Here is a 9719-nt window from a genome sequence, read left to right as displayed (position 1 = left end):
GTTCCCCAGCCTCTGCATTCTTGTGCCCCACGTAAGCCCTAGCAAGAAATAAACCTGTCCTGCCTTCCTTGTTTATTAACAAGAATAATCCTAATAATACTTTACACATCAGTAAGAGCTTCCATCTGAGGAAATGAAAGCACTTTACAAACATTAATGATTTAAGACGCTTAGCCCATCTCTGAGGTATGTAAGGAAAACCATCCTCTTTTTTACAAACGGGAAGCTGAAGCAAACTGCAGGTGCATGACTTATGGCCACACAGGAAGGCAGCAGCAAGGCAGGGTAAGAGTCCAGTCTCCTTCCCTACCACCTGTGACTACAACTCACCTTTGCTGCTTTTCAGCCAACTTCTTCTCTGTGCCTGTGAAGCTCCAGTGGAGCCATCAGAGGAGCCGCTGCACACTGCCAGGGGCCAAAGGCAGCTTGCTCACTGCAGCATTTGGGGGTGTTTGTCTTCCCAGAACTCACTTGCTCGAGGCAGGCTGGTCTTTGGGTGACTGCAGCTGTTCACTACTGCTCATGGTGTGTGGGACCAGGTTTGCTGCAGCAGTTCCCACATTTTGAAGATGCCCTCCAGGTGTGGTGATGCCTTGCACTCTGTAAATGAACCTGGTCCTTGGGGCAGGCAGGGGAGCCTCCTGGGGGTTTGAGGAGGAGGGTGCCCCAGAGATGTGTTGGGTGCTGCATCCCATCCTGGGCAGCCTTATCTGTCCTTTTGCTGCAGCCTCGCCTGAAAACACACCACAGCTGTGATGGCTGCCAGGCTGGCTGCGAATACGGCTGCCATCGCTTAGCCGCTGTCCTGTTGCCTGCGGGGTGGGTGTGGGGAGAAGAAACCCAATTATAAATAGTCAGATGAACTCCAGCTCACTGGGCAGTGAACTTCTTGTATATAGCTGCTTTGTAAAATGAAACTAGCCCATGCGTCTCCGGGTGGAAAAAGAAAGCGAGCAGGGACCACACCTCTTCTATTATGTGCATAGATCTGCCCATCCGGGTCTGGCAGCGCTTGCCTAGCTAAATGAAATATCGTTATAAACATGGGACTACTGGGTGGTTGGTTGTTAACTGTTTAGGGCACAACTTGAAATAATACAGTTTGGCCTGGACCATGGGCTGGAATGGGATTTTCCATCCTGAGACGTGACCAGATCTGGGTTGCCTGCTTCCCTCTGCTGTGCATAGCTTATAAATAACCCCCTTCTCATCCTCAGAACAGCTCATTCTTTTTTTTTTTTTTAAACATAAGAATTAAAAAAAAGACGGGCAGGCAAGCAATAGTGAAAGTGCCACCATGTTGTTCTATTTTAAATCCCGCTTGCCTGCAATTTCGCATGCAGGCAGGGGAGGAGACCACGGGGTCAGCCCACCACCGCCTGCCTGGCCACTGCGGTGTGCGTGTGCCTGTGTGCACTTATTGTTTTATCCTCACGTCACCTTTCAGCCTGCGCCGCTCACCCTCCCTCCATCCCCCAAACCTTTGATTAATAGGTTTGCTTGCTTTTTATATCCACACATGTGGCGCATCTGGAGCAAGGCGTGCCTCCGCTTTCTTGTTGTTGTTGTTTTATCTCCCTCTCTATCTATATGTGCGCGTTATTATTTTTTTTTTTTTTTACTTCTGACTGCCATGGCAACTGCTACATGTTTGGCAAAAAGCTTACAGAGAAGAAAAGGGGCTCAGAGCACTCAGCTGGCAGATGTCCAGTGTAATCATGCCGCAGCGCCGAAATGAGGCCTTTGGCTGGCTGCCGAGCTGGGGAGAACAAAGATGTCAGTTCCCTGTGTTGGCGGCGGTGCTTGTTTGGCACCCTTATATGGTTTCCCAGAACTCCTCGCCTTGGCGGCTTTCCATTCCCTTTAGGGCAGCAAACAGGATTAGCACACACAGACTTGTTTTTCTCTTTTCTCCTCCAACTGTTCCAATGACATCATCCCTGCTGCATTCAGCTGCCAGCAGGGTGACTTTGGGGGTGTTTTTTTTTTTTTCTCTTAAAAAAACCACCATCATGTACATACCAGCAAGCACAATGGTTTAGGTAAAGCTTGCACACCTTTCTTGTTAAGTTAAAGCCCCTGAAGTGCAGCGAGCTTCGGCAAACCAAGCCAGACGTGCTGCACTTTTTTTTCTTCTCATAATTGAATTCCTGCAAGATAAAAATCTCCTTTTCCTCAGCAGGCTGTAATCAGCGCTCGCAGAGCTGTGGTTTCCAACTGCCCTCGTCATGTGCTTCCTTATGAAACTCCATGGAGAAATCGCTTTGGCAGGGGCTCCGATTTAAAGGGCCCAGGAATGGGGAGCAGCCCCCACTGGCCCCCCAAAATGGTAGGGATGGGACCACCCAGGCTGGGGTGCAGGGGTGCATGGGGGACTGTGGGGCTGCTGCAGGGTGGTGTGGGAGGGAAGCCCCCTCTGTTAAGGAAGGACTTTGTTTAGGAGAGTTTTTAGTTGCTGCTGGCCTTGGAGCGCGGGGAGAAAGATGCGCACAAGAAACCGCTGAATTTCCTGCCTTTCCCCTCAAAGCCCAGACAAGGTTTCTGCTTCTGGACATCTTCTCCCCTGGGCATTTTCTTCTCTCCACCTGGTCTCTTTGCCAGCCAAATAGCAGAGCCATGCACCTTTCCCAAGGCAGCCTCAAGGGATACCAACATTGCCCCTGGCCAGGAGGGTGGCAGCCCTTGTTAGGGATGCTGGGGCCAGCCAGGGCAGAAGGGCTGCCTCCCTGCTCCCCCAGCCTGCCACCAGCCCGACTGTGCTCCTGTTTTCCTTGGCCAGGGCAGCAGGATATGATACTCGCTTCTTCCTGACGCTGCAGACCCAGGGAAGGGGCCCGAAGGGGATGGTGGGCTTTGCATGAAGGGTTGCTCAGTGATGGAAAAGCTCCCCAGCTCGGGGCTGGCCACAGACCACTGGATGTTTGTCAGCATGGGAAGAGATGACCGGTCCAGTTCCTCATTGGGTCACTCAGTTTTTCCACTGCACAGGCAGATAGGCAGATGGATGGATGGACAGACATAGAGGACAAAGCAGGGTTGCTAGGAAAGCTTTATGTAAGCGGCACTCAGCCAGCGGCTGACAGTGCAGCAAGTGTTCAGCTCCCAGAGCTCCACATCAAACCTGGCAGCACATCAAAACCTCTGTTTCATAACCCACTAGAAATAGGATTTTCTAACAGTGCTGAGAGGACTCGCCTTGTTGTGAGGGGACCTGGGATTTTACCAGCTGTTAATGGTTAACTAGGCAATGGCATAAAATATTCGGCAGTGCCCTTCCCCATGATGAGGTGTGTGATTTTACCAGGTGCCGTGCCTGGCAGCAGCCATGACACCCTGGTCCATCTGCTAATAACATAACTGGGGAATTAATTAGCAATTAACAGCAACCAAATAATTACAGAATCAGCTGACAGAAGAGAGGCTGTGGTGCTGTGAGCAGCTTTCCCAGGATGGGGACTTCCCTCCGGTGGGAAGGGGTGTGTGAGTGTGCCGCGGGGAGGGAGCAGGGCTGGAGGAGTGACTTCCCTGGGGAAACACAGATTTCCAGAGGCACTGAGATTTCATGGGAAGAAGAGGGCACCAAGAATTTAAACTGATGTACCCTGACTGTGATGACTTCACCCTCCTGCAGCGGCAACCCTCACCTGCTCGCCCCAGCTGACGCACGGCAAGGCTGGGCTGGTGCCAGGGCTGTTCTGGCTGTGCTGAGGGAGCAAAGTGAACGTCAGCCATGCCCTGAGCTTTATAATGCCTGCAAGACCCAGCTCGAGGAGCACTTAGCAGAGCAGCGGCTTTTGTCAAGCCTAGCTGTGGGCGAGGGGCTTGCTGCCATGCTGAAGGGCAGAGAAAACAGGGCCCAGGTCCCACACCCTGTCTGTTTGCAGAGCTGTCCTGTGCGGGAAGGAGGCAAGAGCCACTCAACTCCTCTGCTTCCAGGCACCAAACCAGACAACAGCGTGCTTTCACCTGAGCCTCTGCCCATCCTGGCTCCATGCTGAGATGCGCTGGTGGCACAGGAAAGGCACTTACATCCTTTTTTCAGATGCTGAAAAAAGAGTGAGTGCATTAGATAGATTCATGGAGATGGAAAAGGCCCAGGTATTCATCTTATTCATTGCTCTCTCCTTGCTGATGAAGAGTTATCCTTGTCTGGACATTATCCAGTATTTTGTCCAGCCTTGTTTCCAGTGATTCAATTGATGGGGCTTCCATTGGGAAATTACATCACTGTCCAATGCACTTTGCTGTTAAGAAGCACATCTTGCCCATCATTTGGCTTCAGCAGTTCATCTCTAGGCTCTAGGCCTGCTTCCCAATATTCCAGCTGCTTGTGGGCTCCCATCTCCTCCAGGTAAACTAGAGGTGTTGAGTTCTTTTCACTTTCTTCATCACTCAGTCTTAATTCTTTAATCATTTGCTGCTCTCCTCATCTCTATTGTCATCTACCCCTAACTGGCCAGACATGGCCAAAGCACCTCTGGGTGGAGAGAGCCTCCCTGGTGCAGGGCTGAGGCTCTGTGGGCTGTGGCAGTGGTGGCTCCCTGACAGCTCTGTGCTTCTCCAGCTCTGGGCCAGCAAGCATGAGCTCAGCGGCTGGCACGGGAGAGCACAGCTGGAGGGATGCTCTGTTTTACACCATCTTCTCACGGCCTGGAGGGGCTGTTCTGGCCAAGTAGGACTGCTGAGGCATAGAAACACCCTGGCCACACAGAGCCTTTTCCTTGGCCATGCTCCCTGCAAAGGAGCAGGTTTGGGTGGAGAAACTTCTCAGTGCAGCTCCAAAAGGGAGAACTTCCAGGCCAACGTGAGCAGGGTGGTCTTGGTCCTGTCGCTTCCAGGAGCATCACCAGTGCAGTTGCAGGGTGCCTTATACCTGGATGTCTGAGCTGGATGGCAGAAATACTTGCTGCACAGCCAAAATAACTGGATTGGCCCAAATTACGTGTCTGAGGGCACCTCATGTACAGCAGTCTCCTTCCCTCCATCACCTGGTGCTGCAGAGAAGCATCATCAGCAGCTGATTCTCATAATTCTCCTCAGCACTCCTCCTTGGAAGTGCAGGGGTGTCCCTATTCCTCACCTGCCAGCTTGAATTGCCCCCAGAGGAATACATTTCTGTGCTCATATTCTGAGTCCCTTCTTGTCCCCTCACCCCACTTCCATCCTTCTGTGTCCCTGTACTTAAAGTAACTTGGTATGAAGACGATGGGGCCATGAGCACCTCCGCTCTGTGCTCCCACCCTGGGAGGAGGGGGTCCCTCACTGCCTGTCCCTGTGCACACCACCTCCCCTTGTCCTCTGGGCTCAGCACAGCTTGGCCAGGGCCAGATGCCTGCGTTCCTCCTTGCCCTGGGACCCAGCGCTCTCCCTCTCTTTTTGTTTCCTTTTGTTTATGGTACTCGATCCAGCTCTCAGGCCATGCGCAAATGCTCTGCTTCTGGCCAACTTGAATTCGTGTCAAGGAAGATTGCGCAAGAGTTCAGGGCTGGTGCTCAGAGCCAGGCCTGCTGGGCTGCCTGTTTTGTCGTCTTGGGCCCCAGTCCTGCCAGAGGACCTGCTGGCACAAACCCCCGCCAAAGCGGAGTCAGCAGGATGCTGCACAGGCTGCCCAGCTGGGAGGAGACAGAGCAGCAAAGTCCAGTTGAGGTCAGGGACAGGCTTTGCAAATTTAGTTTAAAAATTAAAAAAAAAAAAAAAAAATTGAGAAAGAGCTATAGAAGTTTGTCTCAGATGCTTTGTTCTCTATTAAAGCCATGTGGATTGATGGCAGCCCCAGCTACCTCCAGGTATAAATAGCTTTTCTTCCAGTCTCACACTGGGGCTGGGTAGTGAGCTCTGCTGCTGCTGGCTGTGCAGAGGAGCCAGGCTCTGAGCAGTGAGGGAGGGGTTGGCAAGATGAAATAGCTTCTCTGAAGTCAAAGGGGAAGAGCTGGAGAGATCCTGACAGCTTACACAGCTGCAGATGTGTCCGGAGCCTGAATCACCTTCCCTCAGTGGCTGGGCTGAGACACCCTGCAGAAGCAGCTCTCTGGGTTGCTGTTAGCAGTCTGACTGGCCTTTGGTGAGAGAGAGTACTTACTACCCCTCGTCCCTCAAGCACAGCTTGTATTTCAAGTGACAGGAAAACCTTGCTTCCCGTCCATGGCTTTAAAAATGCTGCAGGCGAATAAAATAAACCATGTTTTTTTTAAATGGTTCCTAACTTTCTTTTGAAGGCGGGTTTGTTATGTTTGGTTGGTTGGTCTGTCTTTTTCAGTGACCTTGTCAACAAAGATATCAGCAAAGAGCTGATAGGGGAATACTTGGAAAAATCAAACCTATCTGCACGAGCAGGCTGTGATAGGGTGGACCCTGGGAGAGTTAGCTGACCTACTGAGCCTCTGTCAATTATTTTTGAAAAATCAAAGGGAATGCGAAGCTTTGGGGTATGGGAGGTTCCTCAGCAGCCTGTGGCTGAAATGTTGAAGTGCCTCATGACATCCATTGCCATCACAGCTCAGAAATTTTGTTAACTTTCCTGACACGGAGTCTCCCCATTTTGAAGGAATTCAGAGTGACTTAAAATCCCTCAGGAAAGCTGTGTCTTTCTCAGATGTGGGATTCATCTCAGCTGACTGTAGAAGTTTGAAAGTCACATAGTGATTCAAACTAATCATCCTTGCTCTTCTCATAGGGCATAAGGAGGAACAGGCATCTCACAAAACATGACTATATGTTCAGCAGGACAAACCTCTTGCTGGAAGTGTCCTCTTCTGTGGAGCACCGTGGTAGCCTGGGAGGTTTGGTCAGCCATAGCTGCCTATCTTAGAGAAGACAAGCACTAAATGGTATGACCCACCCTGGAGAAGGGACTCAGTTTTGGCCCTTTGGAGCCACAGAGGAGGCTCTGACGTACACTGACATATACTGACATACGGTGGATATGGAATGACATATGAATTCTTCCTCTGGCTCCCAGGTTGTCGTGCAGCTTCTTGGCTGTTGGCATTCTCATTAAAAACCCTGAAGAATGCAACGATGCGGCCTCTGAATTATTCTCCCTTCCACCAATTTCATTTGAATATATGGTAATATTCTCCCCATACTTTCCAGTTTAACATAATGCTGATAAATGATATGACAACGATAAATTTTCATTTTATTTAAAGCTGTTTATCATCCATATCTATTATGGAAAGTCATCAATTATGCAAAAAGCGTGAATGTTTAAAGAGCTGCAAAAGTGTCTCTATTTATGGATTGCATGTTGTGTCTTCTTTACTCCTTGCTTGTGCACACACTGGAGTGACTCCTCCATTAAGTATCATTTTTGCACAAAGAGCCTGAAAAATGGAACTTGACAGGGGGATCTTAGTCAAGCTGGAGGTTTGTTGCAAAATGTGGCCAAGCCACAAAAATTTCACTTTGTGGGAGAATCCCTCAACCCTCAAAGCTGGGTCTAAATCAGAGGACCAGTAAACTGGATGGATGCAGAGTGCCTGGAGTCAAAAGGCCATGCTCTACTGCTTGCCTGAAGCCACCTTCCATAGTTTAGCCAGGCTCTGTCAGTGAGGAGGAAAGAAATGGGTCCTTCATGAGCTCTCATTAGCAGAAGGGTCCACACTGCTCACAGCCCAGTGATTTCTGCTGTCTATGGTCTCTTGCAAAAGCCACAGGAGCTGCATCCCAGCAACTGGGGTAGGCTTGGATCTCACTGCAGAAGCTCATGGCTTGCAGAGTGCTCTGGAGTAAGGGAACAAGATGCTTGAAATGGCTGAGACGTGGTAAGCCAGGTAGCTATTGGTCATCTCTGAGCTTGCACAGCAACATCTTTGCTTCGGAGGGCCAAATTCTGCTGCTGGGTCGTGTCTTTGAAGCCACATTGCATTAATGCTGGTGTATCAAACAGCTTGTTTTGGCATGTGCATTAAACCACAGTAATAGGGAAATTTTACAGAAAGAAACGCACATCGGGGAGTGAACACCAAACAGAGATCCTTTAAAGGAATTGGGGATGTTGATATCTTAGATTGCTTCTTCCTTTCCTTTCAAGATGCTGACGGGACAAAAAGAGTTAAAGTAAGGAAATCAGATCACAAAAGCAAATTAACTAAGCAGCACCATCCTGGCCCGATGCTGATCTCGTGCATGGTGTGCCAGCAAATCCAAGTAACCCGGCGCACATCTGGGTGTTTCTGGAGCAGCTCTGTCTATTCAGTCCTGCTGGGGTGTCGGAGGGGTCCCGCAGCTGCCACGGCTCTCCGGCAGCGTGCGACAGGAAAGGGAGAGCTTTCTCACACGCCCAACACAAGAGGTCGATTGTGGGGATTGCTGACGGGTGACCTCCCTGTGCCACCGGTGCTGGAGCTGCTGGCTCCTGCAGCACAAGCACCCACCGGGAGACCTTCTGCTCTTGCATTACAATGCCCATAGCGTTGGTAAGTATCCTGTAGCTGCTGAAGATTTACATACTTAAACATCTCTCCAAAGTAATTAGCTGTGTTTTTAAATTACTTACAATTTGTGTAGTGGCTGTAGGGGATGTGTGGGGTTGTGACAAAGGCGGGAGAGAGAAGCTGGTGGAGTGGGAAGCACAGTGGCATCTGCTATTTTTGAACATGTCACGCAAAGTCACCTCCATGGTCTCCCCACACCCGGTGCCGGTGTCTCCCGCCCGCCTGTCCTTCATGGTGCTTGGTGGTCTTTGCTGTAAAATCTTTCCTTTTCTTTCACTCTTCCTTTCCTCTTGTAGCCATCAGAAGATGTCCTTGACAGCACCACATGCCTTTAAGCCAAGTAAGCAATAACACAAGAGAGGATTTGCAGTCATCGTGCCTTTTATTGAGTGCATTAAAGGCCTGGCATCAAAGGCTGGCTACTTCCAGCACTACAAGAATTGCAGTGGCACATTAGTAGGATTTTTTTTTCCCTACCAGTTCAAACAGCTACGCAAATTTTCCATTCAGCTTCTATTTTTTCCCTAGGCTCACAGGATGAGGAAGAATATCCTCTGAATCCTGGCTTCTCTCGTGGTAGGCACTGTCCCTCCCTGTTCTTGTCCTGATCCGACCTGGCTGTTATGAAGCTCCCTGTGGATCTTGTACCCAGAGCTCTGACTGTTGGGCTAGTCCAGAACATCACTGTTCTGTCAGAGAGAAATCTTTTGCTTTACTGCCATGAACAAATCCAGTTTCTCTCATGCCATACAGAGAAACGTTATTGTTTCGGTAGCTCTCTCCTGTACCTGATGATGAAGGGAGAGAGGCCTACCTGGGAGACTGCCCACAGCCCTCAGCATCCCAGTACCTATCTCTGCACATCAGCATCTCTGTATTTCACCTCCTCTGCTGGACACAATTTCTAGTGCATCCTGGAATCACACTTGTCTTTCCATAACTGTATCCTGTTGGTGCCCAAAATGATTAACTACCAGTGTGCCCTTTTCCCCTCCAGCCAGTTCCAGACAAGTTCCCGGTTCACAGCACCAGTTCTTGCTGTTAATCCATAAACTATAACCTTTACATTGGGTACCATTCAATGTAATTAGATTTCTATTACATTGTGTTCTTTCCTGTGGTTAAACAAGACTTGCTTTACTTAAACAGTCAGCCCCAGGTGAGGTTTAATTGTAACCTTGGTGTTAAAGCTCTGTGCTTGCATGCTGTTCTCTCAAAGCCTCCGGTCCACCACACCATCATCTGTACTTATCTTGACACGACACGCTAGCAATCAGCTGTAGC

At 49.9% G+C, this 9719-nt stretch overlaps 1 long non-coding RNA gene across 2 annotated transcripts in view; it reads left to right on the top strand.

The window, feature by feature from the left end:
- Nucleotides 1-773: 773 nt before the first annotated feature.
- Nucleotides 774-9719, top strand: part of LOC110363461 (uncharacterized) — a 31756-nt gene continuing 22810 nt past the window's right edge. For both annotated transcript variants that reach the window (XR_002421565.2, XR_010471881.1), the window contains exon 1: nt 774-8417. This is a non-coding gene — a long non-coding RNA (uncharacterized LOC110363461). The remainder of the gene's footprint in view (nt 8418-9719) is intronic.

Source organism: Columba livia, chromosome 3 (assembly GCF_036013475.1).
Source record: "Columba livia isolate bColLiv1 breed racing homer chromosome 3, bColLiv1.pat.W.v2, whole genome shotgun sequence".
NCBI classification, from domain to species: domain Eukaryota; kingdom Metazoa; phylum Chordata; class Aves; order Columbiformes; family Columbidae; genus Columba; species Columba livia.
This window is presented reverse-complemented; position numbering and strand designations above follow the sequence as displayed.